Source organism: Dromaius novaehollandiae, chromosome 8 (genome assembly GCF_036370855.1).
Source record: "Dromaius novaehollandiae isolate bDroNov1 chromosome 8, bDroNov1.hap1, whole genome shotgun sequence".
Taxonomy (NCBI): Eukaryota; Metazoa; Chordata; class Aves; order Casuariiformes; family Dromaiidae; genus Dromaius; species Dromaius novaehollandiae.
Genome location: NC_088105.1, coordinates 1,325,796 through 1,351,399, shown reverse-complemented (window position 1 = coordinate 1,351,399; position 25,604 = coordinate 1,325,796). Strand labels below are relative to the sequence as shown.

At 42.2% G+C, this 25,604-nt stretch overlaps 1 pseudogene; it reads right to left on the bottom strand.

Moving 5' to 3' along the window:
* Window positions 1-16,086: 16,086 nt before the first annotated feature.
* Window positions 16,087-17,059, bottom strand: LOC135329082 (olfactory receptor 5J3-like; annotated as a pseudogene).
* Window positions 17,060-25,604: the final 8,545 nt, after the last annotated feature.

Genomic DNA, 25,604 nt, shown 5'->3' with positions numbered 1-25,604 from the left:
CACTACTTGTGAAATTGGATTTTTACCCAGAGGCAGAATACCCTTTTTACAAGCAATATGTAACATCTACTTGCAATTGGGTTAAAGGCCTCATTTTTTTTCCTGAGTAATACTTCACAAGTATTGAAATTATTGCGTATGGACTGAATATTTCAGTACCTAGAATACATAGAGGCTAGTAATGCTATTCTTATGAAATATTTCTCTACTTATGTAAAATTCACTAGGCCTTGGTAACCATATGACAAAACTGATAAAAAGAACAGCATAATACAGACACAGCTGAGGGAGCTTTTGGTAATTGCCGATATTTTCCTGAGGGCTTGAAGACTGCACTTGCATTTGGTACATAATAGTGGCACAGAGTTCACAAGCATCTTGGGAGTCAGTAACATTGTATTCACAAACCTAGACCTTTTTAGTCTTGGGCTAACAACATCACAACCAGCCTGGTTAATTGGAAGGCCTGATTAGATTTGGCTAAGACCATATCTCAGATATTGTCCTGTGTTTCTACTTTTAATTAACCAATACAACTAAGAATATGCCTACAATGACACATCTGAAAACTAGATGTGGCATTGAGAGCCAGCAGCCCAAAACTCTCTATAGTCACGGGAGAATCTCACCTTGATGGAGCAATGTGTCCCAACCTAAAAGAGGTTCCTGAGATACATGACGTGAACCGCTCATTGAACTTGTTTATACTTTCACATATAACTACACCACTACCTTTTATAAGTGTACATTTTGATGAGATAGTTAGCTATACCACATACTTCATGCTGATGGCTAGCAATGTATGGTTTGGCAGAATGTCAGACATTGCATTGTAACAGGATTGGATTATCTGCACTGGGATCTAGCTGTAAGGTCTCCGATTAAAAGTACCAGAAAGGGAATATCTCACAGGCAGGAGGTCCATTCGTTTGGCTAGTGTTAGCACATCATCGCTTGACTATCTGTACAGCAATGGATTTTGGAGCCTTGTATCACATAGAGATTTTCATGAAGTATCGCCCTCTTGTGGCTGTCCAACAAAAGATGGGTAACTCAGGAAGTTTTCAGTTAGTGGAGATCCCATTAAGCCAGTTTGGGAAGATGGAAGGGCACAGCCCTAGTTCTGCTCCTAGGTGTACATGAGATTTATCTGTTCACTGTCTATTTCTGGCATCTGTTGGGTTTATTGCATACTGATTACCTCCATTCTCTGTTTCGAAACTTCATGGGATATGTGATTTCTGATGGTCCTAGGGCTTACTGCAGTACACAGAAAGAGAACTGGACCTCATGAATTTATTCCAGCTGAAGGTCTATGCAAGCATTCCAGGGGAGACCTGTGTTTGGTAATCCCTAGAGAATCCCAGCATATCTTCTAACACATACGTGGGAGTCTTAATTTTATGAGTCACACACTGCAATCATAGAGAACAGACTTTAGGAGTGATTGATAAACAATATTATCCATGTTAACACTGCAAAAGTTATTGGTTGGTAGTGTTGGAACAGCAACATATACACCATCCTGTGCATCCAGTTCTGGAACAAGAGTGGGATTTTTTGATTGTTCTCCCAAGTAGTGCTGGTAATTTGTGTTCATTCTTATGCCTGGGTACACATCCACTTCAAGTAGTGCATAGATTTCACAAGTGGTTTACCTGTTGTCTTTTCAGGAGGAGCTGTACAAAATTAAAAGGTTGCTCCTGTGAAAGAATTGGATATTGTTCATAAAATCAACACAGAAGGAGTTTAGAGGATGCTGTGCTAGCTGTCCTTGCAAAGCCATTACAGCACTTCCACAGCAGTCATTCAGGATCTGTTCTTTAGTCTGCAAAGACTTGGAATGTATGTGTTACCACTGCCCTTTCCTAAGGTATGTTCTTTTGCTGGGGAGCTGTTGCCACATTTATTTTGGCCTAATCTGTGTAAGTGGTTGATTTCAAACTTCACACTAAGACAAACTGGCTTAAAAAACCATTTGTGAACAAGTCTTCTTAAGGCTGTAGTTTACTGTAAAGAAGTCACTTAAAACTGTGGACTCTCTTGAGATATAAAACTTCAGTAACCTGGAAGGGCCCATGAGGTAGAGTTGTAGGACCTAAAGAGAAAGACACCATCTATTTCCTTTTCCCGAGAGTAGACTTAAGTTCCAAACCACCTATAGAAAGGTCCTAGAACATGAAAGACATAGGAACGAAAGGATTCAGGATGATGAAATACTTCTATCGTATGTCTAGCTTCCCTTGACCTTTTGATAATATTCTGAAAAAGCCTCCCACACCCAATAAAGATAGCATCCAAGAAAGCCTCAGAGACAGTCCTCTCCAGATACTACCCTCAACACATATTTATGAAACCTCATTAAAAAAAAAAAGACATTTGCTCTTGCAATGAAGCAGCGATTTTGCCAATGTTTGTGGATGTTTGCATAACTATTCCTATGTTGCCAAATTTGGTTTGATCACTTGCTTAACAGATTGGTGTTTCCTAAGTCAACAGTGAAATAATTTTTCTGTTATGTGAAGATATTCTTATTAGATATGGAAAGAGAAAAAAGGACAGTTAAATTTCCTGGAGATACAGATCAGTGTATATTACCAGCAATGAATTCCTTGTAGCAGTGAGTATTTCTGTGTTCATTTTCCATTGTATTTCACCTGAATGACTTTCCCATTTTAAGAATACATGATGCTGTGATTTAAACCACCATGTGTTCCTGCTGACTAAAACATTTCTTATGCTATTTTAAGGTCTGACCTTAGTCCTTTTCAAGCTGGAAATAAGCTTCTGTGAGAATGAGAGGCAAGAGATGATCCTGCTTTAAATTGGGTACCATAGTTACCTATTTTATGTTGTTTCTTTGTATCTCTTACAAGTGACAATATATTATGTTATTTACACCATGTCATCATTGTGATCCAGGTTTCAAAATAAGGATGTGAATAAGACTTTCTTTTTTCCCCTGTGTTCCTTGGCGTTGCCTGCAGAGTGCATACGACTTGGCTGATCATGGTAATGAATTGCTCTAATGGTTATCAGTAAAGAATTTCCTGCATAAGATTCAGCTAGAATAGTCTTGCTGGCTCTCACTATAGAACCAGTGCATAAGTCATTCTTGCAAGTACTGATTTACTGTTTAATATAGTAATGCAAAGTATATGGAAAGATCCTTCAATGCCAAGTCTGCCTAGACTTCTATGCACTGGGAGAGGGGAAAAAATTAAATGTCCGAGTAGATCCTAAAAGTGATGATACTGTTGTTATGAAAGTCTACAGGGCAAAATTTGTAGAAAGAAGTGAAGTCTTTTATCAGATACTGGATTATATTCAGTTTTTTATCCCACTAGATAAAGCTGAAAGAACAAAATGCATTCCGAGTACACCATCCCTTTCAGTGATTACTGGGGGTGGGATTCCTCTGTGCTAGCATTACTTCACCTAAAAATTAGGTCTCTAGTTTCAGCTAGTCATCTAAACTCCTTTCATGATATTAGCATCATGACATAATTTAAGCTGAAAGGACTTCTAGAGGTCTGTATTCCGACCCCTCTGTTCAGAGTAGGGCTACCTTCAAAGCTATATTGGGTTGCTCAGGGTCTTGTCTAACTGAGTTTGGAACAGCTCCAAGGATGAAGAGGCCACCACCTCTCTGGGCGCTGCTTCCAATGTTGTAGCACTCTTGTGAATTTCTTGTTTCTTATTTCTAGCTGGAATTTCCCTTGCTGCAGTTTGTTCCTGTTGCCTCTTGTCCTTTCTCTATGCATCTCTAAGAGTCTGATTTCATCTTTATAACCTCCCATTGAGTAGCTGAAGTTTGCAAATAGGTCTCCCCTTCAATTTCTCTTCTAAAGGCTGAAGTTGAATCCTTTGATAAATTGACTTGACCTCTACCTTCATCATACCCACCTGAATTGAGGCAAGATTAACCCTGTCTCTGACTACTCCTAACATCCTTACTGGGCACCACTGGGCTAGGACAGACATTTGACACAAACAGAAAGAATGGCTCTCTGTAAATGCCTTAGAGAGAGATGGTGGATAGAGATGAACTTAAATTGTTATCTTTGTCTTCAGCTCTTCAGCTCTCCAGAGTCAGAGAAGATGAATTGCACACAATGAAGTAAACATTCTTGATTAATCACTGTATGCTTGATGCCTATTTTTTGCCTTTTACATTAGGTATATGGGAGTAAAGTTCAGATTTTTGAGTGAGGTGAGGCAAAGTTGCAAGTGTTTTTGAACTGCTAAACAGACCAAAAAACCCCCCACTCTTTCAAAGAGGGATGCAATTTTGACAAAGTTCCTACTTCTTTGTTCCAGGTATATCTCTGAAATCATTTCCACAACGAAAGGTAAAATGGAGAGGGCCAACGTGTCAACAGTATCTGAATTTATTCTTGTAGGTCTTTCTGATGCTCCAGAGGTATGTTTTCTTCTCTTTGTGCTGTTTTTGTTCATCTATTTGGCCACGCTGGCAAGCAACATCACAACCCTTATTGCCATTAGCACAGATACTTGCCTGCACAACCCCATGTACTTTTTTCTCTGCAGCCTATCTTTCCTGGATGTCTTGTGCCCCACTATAACTGTACCGAAGATGCTGGAGGCCTTGCTGTTTGAGAACAAGGTAATTTCATTCACTGGCTGCATGCTCCAGCTGTTCTTCTTCATTGATATTGTAGGCACAGAGATTTTCCTCCTGGCTGTGGTGGCATATGACCATTACATTGCAATATGTCATCCGCTGCAGTACATGAATATCTTGAATATGAAACTGTGTGCTCACCTAGCCATTGGCACCTGGATAGCAGGATTTTTGAATTCTCTGTTGCACACATCTTTCATTTTTACACTCTTTTTCTGTGATTCTAATAAAGTTGACCAATATTACTGTGATATTCCCCCGTGCTGGCCCTCTCCTGCTCTCCTACTTACACCAGGGAACTGGTAATTCTCACAGTTGCTGGCATCCTCGGAAGCAGTGCCTTTCTGGTCATGCTGATCTCATATGTCTATATCCTCTTGACTATCCTGTGCACAAACTCTGCTGAGGGCAGGCATAAAGCTTTCTCCACTCGTGGTTCTCACTTGACAGTAGTATGCCTTTTCTATGGAACCACCATTTACACATATGTACGGACTTCCTCCAGCTACTCACTCAATCAGGACAGGATCGTTTCCATGCTTTGTGGGATCTTCACCCCCCTGCTAAAGCCCCTAATCTACAGTCTGAGGAATAAAGAAGTTAAATGTACCCTAAGAAGAGTGACCAGCCAGGTAAGAACTGCTTTAACAAGATGAGAACCTCTCTCCCAGGCCCTGGCCTCCTCTGGAGCCCAAGCAACTGGGTAGGTACTACAATTTATGATTTCTCTCAGTCAGGTGAAGGACTCATCTCCTCTAACTTCAGCCATCTAAAATTTAGATGCCAGGATCAAAACTCCTTGCCTGCACTTCCTTTACAGTTAAAAGGTGTACACCTCTAGAAGGTCAACTGGATAGCATGGCTTAGCCCATTATCATAGGAGGAGGTGACCTACAGTTTGCTGACAGGCTGATAGTTTTTTTTCTCCACTGAGCACAGAGGAAGCTTGGATACATAGACCTTATGGAGTGTGAATGGCAGGAAGGGATACTGTAGGCACACTTAAAGATACACATCCTTCTGTACTAAGGCAGTTTATATGGCTGGGGCACCTTTTTTGTCCATATTACTCCTGTGAAAGAGAACGTGAGCACATCTTTTGTGGAAAATTCACTGGAAGGAAAGCTCCTTTGCCATCACTTAAGGTCAGAAATCTGGGTGTGTTTTCACCAGGCATGCCAAGAATCCAGCTGCAATACCTGCGGTGTGAATAGGTACACCAGGCCACAGTTTGCACCATGCATCTCAAAATCGGTCTGCCAGGGTGGAAATCAGCTCCCCTAAACTGAGATGTGAACAGTGCTGAAGTCTACACACAAGCTAGTTTTCTAAGACTGCTTTTCTGGCCTGTGCAGAGGCAAGAAGGCCTTGCAATCACAAGGATTCTGTGAACATTCCACTGCTATGCCTGAGCCGTTCTGAGTGTTGGCAGTACTGAAGGTAGGTTTACAGAGTCTGTTTTAGGTCTGTGCGAGTCCCTGACGAGAAACAGTGTTTCCTTCCAGGCAGAAGTGAAAAATGTGGCTGACAAAAAAATGGAACTGGATGCACAAAGAATCACAGAATCATAGAACGGTTGAGGCTGGAAGGGACCCCCATCTGGTCCAACCTCCCTGCTCAAGTAGGGTCAGCTAGGGCAGGATGCCCAGGACCATGTCCAGTTGGGTTTTAAATATCTCCAAGGACAGAGACTCCACAACCTCTCTGGACAACCTGTTCTAGTGTTCAATCCCCTGTCAGAGAAGAAGTGTTTTCTTAAGTTCAAATGGAATTCCCTGAGTTTCAGTTTGTGTCTATTGCCTGTTTCCCAGTCACTGGGCACCACTGAGAAGAGCCTGGCTCCATCTTTCTTACACCTTCCCATCAGATATTTATAAACATCGATAAGATACACCGCCACGAGCCTTCTCTTCTCTAGGCTAAACAGTTCTCTGCCTCCCTTTGTAAGAGAGAGGCTCCAGTGCCTTAATCATTTCATGGCCCTTTGCTGGAGTCGCTCCAGTAGAGGGAGGGTGCTGTGCAGACTCCTATGTGTGTGTGTTGTGGCTATAAATCTGGGTGCATCTTAACTACGCCTCTGTGCTGGGATGATAAACGCTTATGGCTGGGGGTGGACCTCAGGCTTGTAAAAGCACTATGGCATGGCATTCCAGCTGTGGTGCCTGGTGCAAAATAATTCATATGACTTTGTTGTTTGCACACTGCTCTGTACTGAAACCAAATGTCAAGGATGTATTTCTTAGTGGGCTTTTAGTGTGGTTGCTGCCTTTGTGTAAAGGCTAAGCAAATGACTATTTCCTGCTGGAACTCAGCTCTCAGTGGTAATGAATCTTCATTCTTAATAGTAAATCAGTGAAAGTATGAAAGTATGTTAAGTTTTGTTCACCCTCAGCTGTGGGTTGTGCTGACAATGGGTTCATAATGCATTTTCTGATTTTTTTAAAATATATTTCAACAACTTTAAAAATAGCATGATTGTCTGTTACTATCCAAAACCATTTAAATTCCAAAGTCAAGCTTTAAGAAGTTGGTAAATGCCTCCATGAATTTTCCATGAAGCTTTTTTTGGGGGGGAGGGGGGGTGCCTCTGTTCTCATGTTGACATCACAGCAGAGTTGTCATGGATGGGACTGATGTGAAGAGGTATCTGTACCAGGGCTTTCTGTGCAGTTCCCTGTGCAGCAGGTGAACAGAAATCAAGAAATCAGCATTCATCCCATCCCAAAGTAAGTATTTCTCATACGCCAGATGAACTGCACCATCATAGTGCCTTTTCTCTCAGCTGAAAAAGAGCCTTGGAACCATGCATGGATGTGTAATTTCAGTGTCCAAACTAGGCAATTCTTACATATACAGTTAAATAAAAACCAGCAGGGCATTGTCTTCAGAACTGGTTTGGTCTGACTACTACTATTTCAGTAATACAGAGCCTATCACAGTGTTGGCATGCACCAAATCTATGTCTGTCTATCTCTTTTTTTCTTCCCTTGTCTACCCCCAAGACAATTACAGGACACAGTTTGAGGTGACTCCTCATTAATAGTTTGCACATGGCTGACCCATTTTGAAGTGGTAAATGGGAGAAAAGAACTGATCCAGTTGGATGTGAGCCATGCTATACTCTCATAGTTTTTGGAAATGATAGTCTGTGTTGACAGCTGGAATACCCTTTCTTACCCTTTTCAGTAAGGTCATACCAATGTAGTATTCACTAACAAACTGAGGCAACTAGATCATTGCTTCTGGTACCATCAGACTGCGGTCATCAACAACGTTTACTACCTATATAAATGGAAGGAATCTCTTACTAATTGCGGACTAAACTATCACTGTCTGAATAATATGGAAATGTTTTCTGTAGTTACACCATCAAAAAACAGAGTTCAAGTCTTTCCAAAAGCTACAGGTAAGTTAATGACCATGAATTTCCAAACATTTGCTTCTGGTTTGAGAAACGAAGCAGACAGGTGGGGACTGGACAAACATATCTTTTCTCATTAATCAAGATTTTCAAAATGAGTATTAACCCAAGTGGATGACCAGCATAAGGCACTTCAAAAGAAAGAGAGTTTTAGGAAGTATAAAGAATATTCTGAAAAGAAGTTTCTTTAAAGCATCTAAGACTGAGCTTTTGTGAAAGGTCTGGAACTAGGTTTAATAATATTTTTAAATGATATGTGTGTCATTGTTTTGGCCACAAACTATTTCACAGCAAATAAAAGCTTCAGAAAACATTAGCTGTCTTTCTAATCAGCCTCTTTCTAATCAAAATGATATGCAAATGACTTTGAACTGCATATCAAACAGTTGTCTAAGAGTGGGAATGGGCAGCACTGTCAAGGAAATCCTGATGTCACGGGTTAAAAAAAAAAAGTGTGACAATAGTATAATGATCTCTGCTGGGAACAGAGGCCAAGGCTCTTAGAAGCTGTAGGGTTAGCTTCTTTCTGCTTGAGGTAGGTAGGGTGGTCATTGCTGCTTGTGTTGGATTTAGCATGGATATCTGTCTGTTTGAATACTTGATCTGGAAGATTTTTCTTTTTTGAAGGAGATGATTATTTTCTGTAGAAATAATAGCCCAACTAAGAGCAGCATGCAGAGTTGCTACCAGACTGCAGGACCTTGAAAAACCTTGTGGGATTATACAGGAAAATGTGAAATACAGATGCAAGAAACTTTTCTTACTCTTCCTCTCTGCCTCATATATAGTTGTTTAAAGAGTGAGTGGACTAAGGAAAGAAGTCTTTTCTTGAACCTTTTGCAACTAAATCATAGGTGGAAAAGACAAAAGGGGCATGTTCTAGAATGTGATGTAGTATACCACTGTTTTCTTCTCTTCTTTGCTGTAGGATATTAGACCAATCACTTGGAAATCCCTATGGATTTCCTATCTATGGAATGAAAGGTCAATGATACAAAGGACTTTGAAACTTTTTCTATTACATATATACTTTCTTGTAGTTCTACTCATTTTATTTATATCCACCCTATTTAATAAATATTGTCTGCATATTAAGATAATTATCCAAGAATGAAATGACTCACCATCTAAAGGTACTTCTATCTCTCTAGTTTAGACTGAAACATCCAAATCAGAGTTGATGTATTCCACTCCTCAGGCTGACAGTGCAAACAAAATGCATAACTTGAAGAATACTGAAAATCTTCAATGGCAGCTAAGCACACTGTAGGGGGCTTTCAAAACATCCTGAGGATGCTATCAACCCACAGTAAAAAAGAAAAATTCCATTTGTGCCTCCCACCTGATAGCAGTCAGTGTGCTATATGCAAGTCAGTTGCATTTATGTTCTACCTCAGTGCAACAGCTCACAATGGCAAGGCACAAGTGGAGCAGTATTTTATATGATGGTGATCCCCGTGCTGAATGTCTTGATCTACAGCCTGAGAAACAAAGGTGTAAAGGATGCCCTGATATCAGCTATCGCTGTCCACCTATCTAGCATGTACTTCATCAGTTTGTCTAGGAGGATGTCATGAGAGACTGTGTCGGAAGCCTTGTTACAACTGAGATGAACAAGTACCTCTCCTCTCCCCTCACCTGCTAAGCCAATCATCTCATCATAGCAGGCTGTCAGGTTTGTTAGGCATAATTTTCCCTTCATAAAGCCATTCTGCCTACTCCCAACCTATCACCTATCCTTCACATGTCTGGAAACAGTGTCCAGGATTAGTTGCTCCATCACCTTCCTAGGTGAGGTGAGGCTGACCAGCTTGTAGTTCCCTGACTCCTCCTTCTTGCCCTTCTTGAAGGTAGGGGTGACATTTGCTCTCTTGCAGTCCTTGGGAATCTTTCCTGTACACTTCCTTTTTAGGTTTGAATTCAGTCAGGAGCTCCTTGTTCATCCACATAGGCTTCTTGCTACCTTTGCTTGATTTCCTGCTTGTTGGAATGGACCATTCTTGAGTTTGGAGGAGGTGATCCTTGAATACCAACCAGCTCTCTTGGACCCCTCTTTCCTCCAGGACCATATCACATGGGAGCCTTCCTGAGCAGGCCAAATTCTGCTGTCCTGAAGTCCAGGGTTATGATCCTGCTTTTTGCCCTGCTCCCTCCTCACAGGATCCTGAGCTCCACTGTTTTGTGGTCACTGCAGCCAAGATTGCCCCTGACTTCCACATTTCCAACCAGTCCTTCCTTGTTTGTATGTATGAGGTCCAGAGTACCGCTCCTCCTCAGCTCCTTGATCACCTGTGTTAGGAAGTTGTCATCAAGCACTCCAGCTCCCTGGATTTCTTGTGCTCTACTCTGTTGTCCATCCAACCAATATCAGGGTGGTCAAAGTTCATAGGACCAGGGCCTATGAACATAAAGTTTATTCCAGTTCTCTGAAGAATGCCTCATCTATTTCTTCTTCCTGAAGAGATGGCCTACAGCAGACACCCATTACATGGTCACCCATGCTGGTCTGCCCACCAATCCCCACCCATGAGCGCTCAGCTGGTCCCTCACCTGTCCCCAGGCAGAGCTCCATGCATTCCAGCTGATCATTCAAGTATTCCTCTTCTCTTCACACTTGAAACAGATTGCATTTTAAACAAGAGCCTAAATTTTGTCAAATTTAACTTGATGGCTTTAAGGAAATACTTCAGCTGCTGCCTTTTAGATCATATCCATTTAATGTCATCTGCAACTAGAGAGTGGCACACTATTTCTGTGCTCATCCTGCACCACAGGTGTCTGCCTCCTGACAATATAGAGAAAGAAGATTGAAATCAATATTCAGTCATATTACATCCCTGCTGTTGAAGGGACCATGTCTGTACTTACCAACAGTTTGGGCCATTAGGGACAAATTCAGAAGACTATTTTATCCTTCCCATGAGTCTGAACAATAGTGAGTGTACTAAGCTGTCACAGCAGAAAAGTCTGGCAGGTGACTGTTCTACGTCAGTTGGTGACCACTGTTCAAATAACCTACATAAAACTTTCTGCAGGAAAGCAATGGTTCTTCCATGTCAAAACTATGATGCTACAGAGCCTCCCACAGAGTTCAGTGACCTACAGTAAGAGTGGGACTCAGTTCCCTAAATGCAAGTTTTAATGGCATATAAGATGACCCAAGGTATCTATTCTGGTCCCTAGCTTCTGCTCCAGAAAAGGTATAGACAACTCATGTTAAACTCAACATGTTTAATTTCTGGCAACTGGCCAAAAAGACCAGACATCTTATACTGCTAAATAGGAAAAGAATTGTCCATTAAGAGCAGAACAGGTAGATGTTTCCATAGTACTTCCTGTGATTCTTCAACTATGACAGCAGAAACTACTTTCCAAAAATAGTCATTTATTTCAAAGTCATCTGAAAAATCAGAAGATATACATCAACACAGACAAAGTGCCAGTTAGTCTGGATTGTAAAAATGCACACACAAACAACAACATAGACTGGAGCACCCTTCTAGGGTTTGTTAACTGCTTTACAAGGTTCCAGTGAATACTAGAGATTATGGGGGACTGTGGAGGTCTAACATGGGGAGAAGCAGGCATACCTAGTTTCCTTGTAAATCCAGGGATTCTGGTTGCTGAAAATGGGACTCTAAGACCAGAGGCTTGCTCAGGAAGCATTTCCCTTTTGACACCCCATCAGCTTTTTGTATATTGGATATTGTATCTGTTACCAGAGTAGCAATAAACCAGTACCAGTCTGAGGGCTGACATATACTCTGTCGTGGCCTGAAAGGAGTTGTTTCGGATGACCTCCCTCCCCTTGGGACCAACGACCAAGTTCGTGATGCTCTTGGACTGAATTAAGGTGAAACGACACCAGCCAACCAGTTTTATGATTTATTAATACAAAAGACAAGGCATGTGGCTAAATACAATAACTCGATGGCGATTACTTTAATTAGATAAACAAGCCTGTGCCGTACGATTTGAACAGATCTTATAAACATAAACTCAAAAGGGCGGGGGGGGGGGGGGGGGAGAGAGAAAGAGATATCACCACCCGTGGATCCAGCAGCGTCCCGTTGGTCCTCTTCACCCTGGGTGTCTTGGAAAAGTTCGGAGCCAAATCAAAGCAAATTAAAGAAATAGATTGTAATGACGCACATGCAGTAATTACGACTCGAGCAGGGTGCCTCCGAAGAGGGACCCCAAACAAAGAAACCCCTGGGCAATTATAGCTTTCCAATCTAAGCTGTCCACCCCTCACGCGGTAATTCAGACCAATAGTAATATTCAGGTCTGGGGTCTCCTGCTCCCTGTTGGGTCTCATCGCTGTCCCTAGGCAGGCTGTTTATCTTTACTGTTGCGGTTTCTGCTGACAGATGTGTCTTCATTCCTCGGGTCCAACTGTTGTCTCTTTACTGTTGCGGTTTCTGCTGACAGATGTGTCTTCATTCCTTGGGTCCAACTGTTGTCTCTCAAGGTCCTGACAAGGAGGTGGTAATTCCTGCAATTAACAATTAGCACTGCCCCAGCAGTGACAGTGGGTGTTATCTCCCAAGGTCCTGACAAAGGGGATATAGTCCAGACACCCCCCCCCACACACACCAATTAACACTGTTTCAGCAGCGAGAGGAGGCCCTGCTCCCCAGGGTCCCGGTGCCCAAGCAGGCCTCACTTCAATGCCTTGACATCCTTCCTCCCAGAGTGTGAAGCATGGGAATGCAAACTGCTGGTAACCCCCTTGTCTTTCCCACCTGCACCAGCTCTGGGGCCCTTTCTGACTGAACTAGGAGTGCAGCCTAAGGCTTCAGCAAATTTAGCTACTCATGCTAAGCAAGTTTTATAGAAGTTGTGCTAAGCGGCAATAATTTACAGTCCAGGTCCAAAAGTGTCCGCCCAATTGTGGTCTGGTTTGGCGCAGGCTCAGTGTGTCCCGAGTGGTCGCAGGGAGAGCGTTTCAGGGGTCACAGCAGCTCCGTCCTGTTTCCACTGGGAACAGATGGCTTGTTCGGGGTTATGGTTTCCTGCAAAATCTGCAACGTGCGCAGCAAGGCTCGCACCTTATGTACCAAGAAATGTTTAAGGCAAAAGTTCACTCATCTTGTCTGCCACATACTCAGTGGGTCAACATTAATATGACCCATGCATATGCCTGGATAGAAGAAGGAACAGACAGACTCAGCTAAGATGACATGAAAAGTGTAGATATGAGAATGTTTAGTCATGTTATAAAAGGAGACTTTTCCAGCTTCATAGTCAAAGAAGACCCCAACCCACTTGGGTTTGACACTAAGCAGCAGTGGGGTGGAAGGGGTGGTCGTGGCCACGTATTTTTCATTACATAGATGCATCCTCCAATAGCCCCTCTCCTAACTGGGCTCATTCATCATGAGCGTGCAGGTAGCTGCAGTCTGACCTCTTGACATGGATGGCACCGCCATGACCTTTTAGAGGCAGTACAGTATGTACGTGCTAAAGCACCATCAATTATGCTTCGTTAAGAGTAATAGTGTGTGCAGAAAGTTCTAGTTCTTTGGCTCTGATGTGCATTCAGTATCTCCCCAGCCACAGAGTCATGGGATACTGACAGCTGGGTGCAATGCTTTTGTTATCCCATGGGATCATGCGGCTAGAGTGAGTCCTCATTTTGCCTATAGGCTCAGGTCCCTGAGATGTTGCAGATCTGATCTGGCTCCTGCAGGCCTGGGTAGTGCTCTTTGGTAGTCCTTTCTGCAACAGGTCTATGTTGATTGTCAAGTGACACTGCAATGTAGAAAGCCAGACCAAGGCCACTTCTTGATTATCAAAGGTCAGTTTCAGTTCAATGCAGTGTCATGTCAGCTGGTGTTAAGTATTTATTTCTAAGTCCTCGGGCAATTAGTGTTCTATTTTTTCAGACAATGCCTGTTCCCAGAACACCAAACCATTTAGAGTAAATCACTGTCTGGGCCTGACTCTGACGTTCTATGCTGAAGTGAGGTATATATTTTCCCTCCATAAGTTTCCTAAACTTCCTCTCCTCTTTTCCTCCTTTAATTAATTCCAGACCAGAGATAGGGATCTGATATGCACTCGCGCTCACCCAGATGGGCTGGATGCAATTTGGGTAAACAGATCAACACAACCACTAGGTGAATCTAAGCGTGATTCTGAAATCTACTGAGGTGGCATTCAGTACCACTGAGGCCTCTGAGTGTGTTTGCCACCGCCATTTCACTTTTTCCCATTTTTTTTCTGTTTGCTACCTGATAACGTTCTCCAAAGGTATCTATGGTGAAGATGAATGATTTCCCCTGGTGATGCCCACACCATTACAATTGAAAATTAGTTGACCTGGGTCTGCTCCTTTGTATTCCCAGTGGCTGCCACTAGACTTTGCACCTCCCAGGTTTGTAGGACCCCTTTTATGGTATCATTAAGAAGTATGCAGAGTCTAGATATTGCTATGGCAGTGATGTTGAGTAAAAGCCAATCATCTTTTCTGTACCAAACCCAGTTGTTTTGGTCTTCTGCTGCTAGGTACTTTCCCCAGTTTGTTGTAAGGCTTCTATTTTAAACCAGGCTATTGTTGAAACCTGTACTTCATTATCTATTGTTTCCCACACTACCTCCTGAATTTGCCCGGGGGGAGGGGGTGGGGGGTGGGGAGAGCAGCATAGGAATCTCTTCCTAGAATTGGACTATCCTAATGAGATCTGTGGGGAGCTTGGTAGCGGTTGGGTGGGGCCCAGTTGCCATTCCCGGTTGGCTTGTTGGGGAGCCCTGAGCACAGGGATGTGCAGTGATCCAATCTCCCCAGGTACACATCCTCTTACATAAAGGATAAAGCCTGAAAAAAAGACTCATTCTCACCCACCAGCTAACCATGAACCCCCCATGCCACCAAGCTACTAATCTCTGTTTTTATCATGGCCTGTTCTTGACTACTTGGTTCCATATGCTGGGTCTGTTGCCTTGTTTGGTTTTCTTCTTCCTGAGGTTCATCCTGCAGGACTCCCTATGCCATGTCATTAATGAGGCAGATTCCCACCACAAGAACAGCAAGCACCTCCTTTGCTACATGTCCTGCTGTAAATAAGGATTTACTTCCCACATCATAATTATGCATTCAGCTGATTTCTTTGGGTAAGATTTTATTCGAGAGAAGTGCTCGACAAGTGGTCTGACCATCAGTCACAATGTAGATTGGCCCAGTTTCACCCACTACCATGAAGGACCTTCTCATCATATCTGGGAGAAGGACCAATACCCCAGGGCATAGCTTTTGTGTTGGTCTCTTACATTAAACTTAGTATCAGGATTTCACTTTATGAAATCCTAGTGGGAAGAGATGAAAGGATGGGAGGTGATCTGCTCTTTCCTGGCAGCTGATCTCTTCCTTCACCCACCACTGCAGGTATTACCTGGGCAACTGAAATGCAGGAGCTGCTAGAGCGTATGTAGAAATCAGCAGCACATAACCATCACATAGGGTCATCCTGCATGGAAGTGTGGTATGATCTAACATAAGAGCTTGGTGGAGCTGCCACTAAAACTTAGACTCAACTGGCACCCAGAAAGGGTGCCACCTCAACAAGGAACCCAGAAAGCCTAACTCATTTTTAGACTTCTATACAGCAAATATCTTAAGATACATCCTAATATCTTTGGCTTCCAAATAAATAAACAAGCAAACAAGAATGCGTATAATTATTCCCAGTGAATTTGTCTGACAGCGTCTGTAGTTGCAGAGGTCACAGCATGAGATCAGGCATGAGGCACTGCTACATTATGGAGTAATGCTACATCACATCTGAAAAGTTAGTTCCTGAGGACTGCTGACGACACATCCCTCTCTTAGGGGTGAGGGAAAAGAGGGAGCCCTGCAATAGGAAGGGTGTTTGCTTAGCAACGCTCTTTCACAAAAAACAGATGTGGCAACAGGCAGTCTTGGATATTGCTCCCTTTTCCTTTCTCTTTGGCAGGGGGGAACCCACCTTCCTGCGTATTTAATTCACCTGTTTCAACAATAAGGACACATCATTGTCTCTCAGTTCTGCTTGGAGTCCTGAATCTGTTGTTTTCTTGGAGAACAATACAGCCTTGCTATTGTCCTTTGAAGGGCTTCTTTGACCTCCTTGTTCCTCAGGTCAGGCTGTAAATCATAGGGTTCAGCATGGGAATTACCAGGGTATAAAATACAGAGATGATCTTGTCATGCTCCACAGTGTATTTTGAACTGGACCTTAAGTACATGAAGGAGCCTGTCCCATAGAACATGGTAACACCAGTCATATGGGAAGCACAGGTGGAGAAAGCTTGGCATCTGCCTTTGGCAGATTTAATCTTGTAGATGGTGACCCCGATGCATATGTAGGAGATGACAATGAGGAGAACAGTGGCGGTGATAAGCATAGTATCACAGACAAAATGGACAAGATCAGTGATGTGTCAGAGCAAGAGTTTCAGGATGTGGGGGCCAGGTCACAGAAGAAATGGTTGATGATGTTGGACTTGCAGAAGGACAAGCGGAATATAAATGTCGTCTGAACAGTTGCATTCACACAGCTCATGAAGCAGGAGCCGCACACAAGGAGCATGCAGAACTTCCTGGACATAATGACAGGGTAAAGCAAGGGGTTGCAGATGGCTATGAACCAGTCATATGCCATCACGGCCAGGAGGTAGCATTCTCCCGTCACTGCAATGCAGAACAGGAAGAGCTGAGATGCACATGCTGTGTACGATATGACTTTTGTCTCTGCCACAAAGGTCATCAGAGTGCTGGGTATAATGATGGTGGAGTAGCTGACATCTAAGAAGGAAAGGCTGCTGATGAAGAAGTACATGGGGGTGTGGAGCCTTGAGCTGATCCAGATGAGCACAATCATCCCTAGATTTCCCACTAGGGTGAACAGATAGATCAGTAGAAACACCATGAAGAGGAGGACCTGCAACCTCAGCTTGTCTGTGAAGCCCAACAAGATAAATTCTGTCACCACAGAGTGATTCCCTTCTGCCATCTATCATGGGTGAGAAAGCCAGGGTTACACTGAAGAAAACAAGACAAATGCAAGGTGACTGTCAGGTTGCCAACATGGCTGTAGTCAAGCTGACTGAGGATGAAGGCTTAATTTTGCATATCTCTTCCTATTCATATTTTTCAAGTTTTGAACTTAGATTATCTCAGAGACATTTCCTGCCTTTTAAAAATGTATTTTCTTTCTGTGCACTTTGAAGGAGCACAGGTTAACAAATTGCACCTGTTCCTGCAAACTTCACTACTTTTCCCTCCCCAAATGCTTAATTTAACTTCTACAGCAGTCATCTGCACTGCAGGCATTAGCTCCATAGTATTTGTTTTACCCCACCTATATTAGATGTTCACTCAAAGATAACTTGGATCATACTCTAGAAATGCTTTTTTCACATGTTTTGATAGACATAGTCTAGGTAATTAACATTGTACATTGCTGAGATATAAACACATGCTAAACTAGGAAAATCTCTCAAACCAAAAAAAAGGAGCCAAAGAAGTCTGTAGCTTACCACTATGCCAAAAATGGTATTTTGGAGCAACTATGGTAAGCAGCAGGCAAAAGCTGGTTGCTTGGAAAAGCTGACCTATAAGCATTAATGGCATTTCAGCTTGAAAAAAGCAGAGCTTATGGTCTGCTGTTGCTTCTGTAAATCTGAAACTAATGTGAAAATTATAATCAGCTGACTTCTCAAGCATGTTCTGTTTTAGCAGTCTGGAGATAAGCTTTCTGTGCCCAGGAATACAAAATTATGAAGAGACTTTGGAATAACTGATCTTGTCCATTTTTATTTTTCCAAGGAAGAATGCACTCCACCAATGTGATTCCCAGAAACCCTTGCCTACTTTGTTCTTTAAACTCTCTAGTAGCATAGTTTTCACACAATCCCTAGCCATTTATGTTTGTTCTTAAAAAGTTAGTGATTATTAAGTTTTCTCCTAAATTTTAACTCAAATTTTCCCATTGCAATTTAACTGAAAAACCTTCTGTCCCACTCTTTGTGGCATAAGAAACAATTTTTCCCCTTTCACTTTTCAGACATTTTTCCACCACCAGTTTTAACAGAGTTTTAATGCTTTTTTGAGCTCATAGATTTTCCTAGACTGTGTCCAGTAAGGTGTTAGCTCATTTGGAAATTATTACCTTCAATCAAAGAGTTTGTTCTCATGGTAATTATGCCAAATGGAATCCCAGCAAAATGAGAAAGCTACTGCTTTGAAAGCTCCTAAAGCAAGCTCTCACAGTCTGAAAAAAAAATCAGAGATTATTCTCAAGAATACCTGTATTGATAGATGGGGGGGAGGAGGAAGAAGGAAATTCCCACTTCCCTCATGATATAAAGCAAAGGTATGAAATAGCTCATCTTCTGCATTCAGGCTTGTCAAAAGAATTTGTATTTGCAACTCACTATTCTTACCTTACCACTCACGTCTTAGCATTCTGGGTGTGTCAGTGTTGCTTCTCTTGTCAATGAACTCTCCTGTAAAAGAAGCAGAGGAAGAGGAAGAAAATAACGCAGCTCTGACTGCAAGGTGCATATTCTCTATTGTCTCCAAATAAGAAGGAATTTCTGTTCTCTAAAACCAGAAGGGAAGACACAGTGCATCTTTAGCCGAATCAGGGACACAGCTTATTTGTGGGAGAGGAAAATCTCCTGCTCCTTGTCAGAAAGGAGATATTTTAGCAAGTAACATGTTTTTCAAATACTTGTGCTCCATTTGGGTGTAGAATTCCTGGTTGGCCACAGCATCTGAACACAAGGCAAGACACAGCGGGACAATTAAAATGTCCTTTGTGCTCCCTGTGGAGATAATCTGTCCTCTCTTCTTGTGCAGTTATACAAATGGACTTTCTTCCTCACATTTTTAAAGAGATTTTTCTTCTTCTTTTTTTCCCTCTGTGTTATTTTTCTTGTTTTCTTCTGCTACATAGTAACTTAGGTCATCATGGACCAAAAAAAAATCATTTTCCACACTGGGGAGGGAAACACAGGGAATGAGAAAAAGATGCTTCTGTTCAGTAGAGAAGGCCTTTTCCCCAGACTGCTCTGAAGCAGACTGGTAATTTCAGCCATATCAACCTGTCTTGGTTTTCTGAGCCTCTAGGATATGTAGGCGGTGAATTAAACCCCTGGAGAAGAGTGAAACTTAGGCCTTGTTTTGCATTCTGGGAAGCTGTCCTGATCCAATATCGGGGGGGTTTTGTTACAATCCCAAGGACGAGATTAAGACGCTAAAACTGGTCAAATATCATACAACCTTTTAACTTTATTTTCCACGGAGTGAGGAGAAAAGGTGGGGAAAGGTGAAGGGGAGGAGAGAGAGAAAGAGGGAGAGAGAGGGAGAAAAAAAGGGGGAGAGAGAAAGAGGTATCACCACCCGTGGATCCAGCGGCGTCCTGTTGGTCCTCTTCACCCTGGGTGTAAATTTTAGCGAAGCGCGTGCAGTAATTACAACTCGAGCAGGGTCCGACCCTAGGTTCCCGCTGAAAAGTTCGGAGCCAAATCAAGGCAAATTAAATAAATAAATTGTAATGACACACGTGTGCAGTAGTTACAGCTCGAGTTGGGTGCCTCCGAAGAGGGACCCCGAACAAAGAAATCCCTGGGCAATTATACTTTCCAATCTAAGCTCTCCGCCCTTCACGCAGTAGTTTGGACCAATAGTAATATTTAGGTCTGGGGTCTCCTGCTCCTTATTGGGTCCCTAGGTAGGTTGTTTACTGTTGTGGTTTCTGCTGACAGATGTGTTTTCATTCTTCGGGTCCTGCCCTTATCTCTCAAGGCCCTGACAATTTATTACTTCCCCAGCAGTGACGGTAGGTGTTATTTCCCAAGGTCCAGACAAAGGGATTATGATCTGGACCCCGAGATAGCCCAGAACCCCCCCTAATCAGCATTATTTCAGCAGCGAGAGGAGGCCCTGCTCCCCAGGGTCCCGGTGCCCAAGCAGGCCTCACTTCAAAGCCTTGACATCCTTCCTGCCGGAGTGTGAAGCATGGGAATGCAAACGGCTGGTAACCCCCTTGTCTTTCCAGGCTGCACCAGCTCTGGGGCCCTTTCTCACTGAACTAGGGAGTGCGGCCTAAGGCTTCAGCAAATTTAGCTACTCATGCTAAGCAAGTTTTATAGAAGTTGTGCTAAGCAGCAGTAATTTACAGTCCAGGTCCCAAAGTCTCTGCCCGATCGTGGTCTGGTTTGGCGCAGGCTCGGTGTGTCCTGAATGGTTGCAGGGAGACCATTTTGGGGGTCGCAGCAGCTCAGTCCTGTTCCTGCTGGGAACAGATGGCTTGTTTGGGGTTATGGTTTGCTTGCACCTTATGTACCAAGAAATGTTTAAGGCAAAAGTTCACTCATCTGTCCGCCACAGAAGCCCCTTTCTCAAGCTGTGTGTTGACATCAGACGTGCTTCAGCCTATTCTGAAACATGTTACAGACATAAGAAGCACAGATATGAGTTGCTCCTTCAAACGCTTTCTCTACACTTCTAACCTCTACACTGGGACTCCCAACATGTGACATATGGCAGTAAGTTAATTCAAGGCACAAACTAATGTTCTTCTAAGATGCTTCAGTTAAAACAACTATATATTTGCCAAGGTCTTTTCTTATTCACCAAGGGATATGTTTATGTGTAACCAAATCAAACACCTTGGCTAGAAAAGTCAGTGTTCAAGAAATGATATTCATACATTCGGTCCAAGAGAAATAAGTCCCCAGCTCTTTCTGTTTTTTAATTTCTCTGGGTCATTCAAATTAATGGAACATTCGCCCAGCTAAAGCTGTTCAAACTTTGAAAGGAGGAGAAATTATTGACACTTGAGATGAAAAGATCAAGTTTCTCATGGTTAAATAGGTTCGTAGATTCTGTGAGGGGAAAATTAATCAACATAGATGACAAAAAGGAACAAAGAGTGTATTTCTCTGAAACACAAAGTCTGTAGACTACACAGTGAACCTACATAGTCTACTGTGACGGTCACAGGATTAATATGCTGTCATCATATATATAAGGACTAATGGCATAGGGGAAAGCAGGAGTGAAGTTCTGGAGGAAAAGTTTAGGTTCATGGAAAGGCAGATAAAGACCTGGAATTGTTTGGTGACATTTTCTGAAATGCTCTTAGCATTGTATGGCATATTAAGGAGAGAGTGGAGAAACATCTATTTAAACAGCTAAGATTATTGTGTGAGGAAAGCTTTAGCTTCATTAAGGACTCAGGACAATTCCGTAATAAAGGTATACTATGCAAGAGGAGGAGACTCCATCTGAACTAGTAGGAAATCAAGCTGCTGGCAAATCAAAAAGATGTTAAATGAGCTTTAAAAGTAAGGGAAAAACTAACAAATATGGAATGTTACATGGCTCCAAGGTAATGTTTCTAAGACCGAATACATGAAAATTCTGTATCATGAAGTGAAGGCTAAGTCAGAAAATGGAAAATGAATGGAAAGCACTGAAGAAGGTTCCAACTAATACAAGAGATTTAAGAAATAAAGTTTCCCCAGACTTGAATTTTGGGCCTAAAATGATGGCGTTGTTATACAAGGTGTATTGGAAACTTGGTGGAAGGAGGACAGCCAGCAGGTCATTTTAATGCCAGGATACAGAATAGTTAAGTAGTTAGGGGAAACTCTGCTGGTGGCAGAGCAGTGTTGTGTGTTAAAGCGGAAGACAAATGTCATAAACTATCCATCTCAACAAGTAGCACAGCAACAGCACAGAACCTGCATGGACTGAAATCCCAGGCCCAAGTGGGAAGAGCACAATATTGAAGCTTTTCTTTTGCTACTGGCTAATGTCTGTAGCAACTGTTCAAAACTGCACCATAGAAGCACCACTCTGACAGTGACTCTAATATCCTTAGCTTAGCTATGCCCCTGCAGGAACAATAAAAATGAAAATAATCTCTGATACTTGTGCTAAAATTAATGAGGGGACCTTTGGAAACTGATCTCTTTTGGCTTGTGCTTGTACAGCAGTGATTACTGTAGTGCCTCCTGCACAAGAGTAGGATCTGAATGTATCTCATTAAAATTAGGGTGTGTTTCCAGAAGAGATGATCTAATAGCTTCCCACCACCGTGTATACCTCTTTCTTCCCAGATGCATACTTTTGCCACTTACTTGCAGGAGATGAGGAGTGGCGGAGGTTGTGACAGGGAATGAGATAGTTGGGGATAACCCTTAAAAGGCCCCTAAAATTAAGAGAGGAATTTTAAGTTTGAAACTGGGCAGGAGGAAAAGGGCAGGGAGAGGTAATGAAAGAGGAAAAGTGTCCTGTTGCCAAGATTATATAGTGCTTTATTTTATATCCTTTTGAAAGCTTTTGACTGGCCATCTACCCAAAACAAGCAGTCCCCAGATACCTTTCCCCAGCTATTTCCTTGTTCATTCTTTGCATTCTCTCCCAGCCACTATTGTCACATGTCACTTCTAGAGGCATCTTCTTTTGGCATGTGTATTTTCCAGGCTATGGAAGGGTTGGTGGCCTCTTGTGAGGCGGATTTCTTCAGCTTCCTGTTCATTAAGACTTGGAAATTCCAGATGAATTCCAGAGTTCCAAAACCGTGATCATTTCTTATATTGAAAAAAAGCATGAGCACCAAAGAGACAAAAGCTTAGAGGTAACCTAGAAATGTCTGAAAAAAGGAAGGCAAATGAGTGTTTGAGTTAGCCTGCTGTTTCAAATACCAGAAGACCTCCTTGTTGGAGAAAATGGATACAGACACTGTATTTACTGAGAAAGCTCTTGCAAACGAGAAAAAAAAAAAAAAAGGCATATCACTTCACACAGTTTAAACCAAAATCAGGATTGAAAATATTTATTAATTTCTTAACAACATGTCATTAACTGGTAATCATTGAACTCTATGTTCAGCATCCATATCAGCAATACAACAGATAAACTGCAATAATAAATTTTTACAAAGCATTTGTAAATGCCTACCATACCTAATCCCAAGATGTTCTAACCCTGTGCACACTCATGTACGCATGTAGCTGAATGTATATACCAGTTTGCGAAGGACGTGTGGGTTACAAGCCCGCCAACTCTTCTTGAAGTGTGGATGCCCCTATTTGTCCCCCCTTCTGTGGAGAGCTGGGTGCTCTTGTTTTATGTGGACCTAATATCACATGGAAGCCCAACAGAAGTTTTACACAATGCAGGAGGAAAAAAAAAAAAAAAAGAAAAGGTAATTTTCTGTTGTTCTGCTGGAACAGCTCGGAGAACTGTTGATGTGTGAGAGTTTGCTCTAACGGATGGGAAGGGATGCATCTGGAAGCCAAGGATGGGAGGCAAAAGAAAAGATAGGGGAAAAACAAAATCTCTTTCCTCGGGCAGTGAGCTGATGTAATTACAAACTTGGGAGATGTGGCTCAGTGCCTAATAGCAGGTGAAATGGGTCCAACATGGGACGTTACTTCTAGCATATTAGCAATGGTACTAGCAGTAGGAGGGGGTGGTACTTACTAGTCTACGGTATATATACCAACATAAACTAAATAAAAGTTGTTTTGATTAGTTTACTGTGACTCGGAATGCTTAAGCGAAATACTGAGGAATTCTTTAAAATATAAATATTTATATATTTTAATTAAATACAACAATCTTTTAATTTTTTTTGTGTTGTCCTGATACAGTAAAATAATTGAAACTTTTGAAATAATGGAATTTCCTTTGAGGTCAAATTTTGCAGCCATATTTTTCACTTGCTGCGATGGACATTACAAAAGTTTACCTCTCTTAACAGAATATTACTATTATTTCTACTGGTGAGGAGATATATGGGGAACACACAAAGGTGAAATGATCATATGGACACAAGTGAAACTGGTTAAGCATAAAATGGAAATGATGAGGAAAATGAATGTTGCCTTATTTTTGTTTGGAAACCTAGAGTTAGGGGACATGAATCTTACCCCAGATTTATTAATTTACAAAGCCACCCACATTCTGTGGTCAATGGATGCAGGTAGAAAATGCTGGAGAGGCATATGTCCTGTCCTAAGAGAGGTGGCTAAGGAAAGAGGAATGAATTACCTTCTCAGGATGCCTCTTCCTCTTTCCATTTCCTACCAGGAAAGCTAGACAGTCTGACCTGGGCATCCAACTGGATGAAGTAGTATAGATCAGAAGACAATTTTGCCTATGAAAGTTAGGTAGGGATTAATTTATTTAAACCAGTGGTGCAACTTCTTGATGATAATTCGGTGTACCATCCTTCTTACAGTCTTCAGAGTTCGTATTCCTAACAGGGCAAGTCATGACGGTTGGGGTTACACTCTCATGTTAAGACCAGGCTCCTGCCTCACCCCTGCAGCTGGCTGGCAATTTTTTGTGGAACAGTTCCCCACAAAAATATCCTATACACAAGACTGACTCTTTCAGCACAAAATTCTCTGTTAGTTTGACATTTCCTTTTCCAGCTTGAGTGACCTCAGAAAGATGTAAAGTTTCCAGCCCTTAACCTCAAAGACACTTAGTAATATCAGCTATCACTTCATCTAGTTTGAACTGAGCTAACAGGAAGGTGTTCACCTAGGGTCTTTATTTCTCCTGCTGTATATTTCCTCCACAGCATAGCTGGATGTTCAGCAGCTGGTTAGAAGGTTAGCTGGGGCCATAGAGATCTGGGACAACTCTGCGGGAAGCAACCTGGAAACCATTTCTCACTTCACTGACTGGTATCTTTTGTAAAAGGCAAGTGGCATGTGAAAATAATCTGTTCTGATTTTCCCTCTACTGACTTCCAAAAAAGTTATATCCCAAGAAAAATAAAAAAAGCAGCATCCCATCTTATTGAGGTTCCTAGCTGCTGACTCAGAAACATGGATATCTTCCACAGGAGACAAATTATACTCTCTGAATTTTTCTCCCACTTTTAGACACTTCCAGATTTGTCCCATAAGATGATTTTACTTAGTAATAGTTGTGTTTGCTATTGTCCTCCTCAGAACATCCTTCATCTCCTTGTTCCTCGGGCTGTAGATCAGGGGGTTCACCGTACAGACTATCAGTGTGTAAAACACAGACACCACTTTGTATTGATCGTCTAAGCTGCTGGACATGGGTCTTAAGCAGATAAAGAAGAGTCTCACAGAATAGGGTGAGAGCTGATAGATGGGAGGCACAGGTGGAAAAGATTTTCCACCCGTCTCAGGCACGATGAATCTGTAGAATGGAAACGATGATATACAGCTAAGAGATGGGGACGACTAAAATGGTGCTCAACCCTGCTACTGCAGAAAAGGCCACATGCACCATGTGAGCAAAGTGTGTATCAGAGCAGGAGAGTTTCTGAGTGAGGAATGTCACAAAAGAAGTGATTGATGACATTGGGGGCCACAGAAGGACAGGCTTAACAAAGAAGCCGTGTGGGCAACAGCATTAATGCAACTGCGTAAGTATGATGCAGAAACCAACTGAACACAGAGTTTTCTGGATATAAGGGCTGTGTACTGCATAAGGGTACACTGAAGTTTGAGTCTGTTAATTATTCCCATGTTTTTGGGGTGGAATTCATGTGA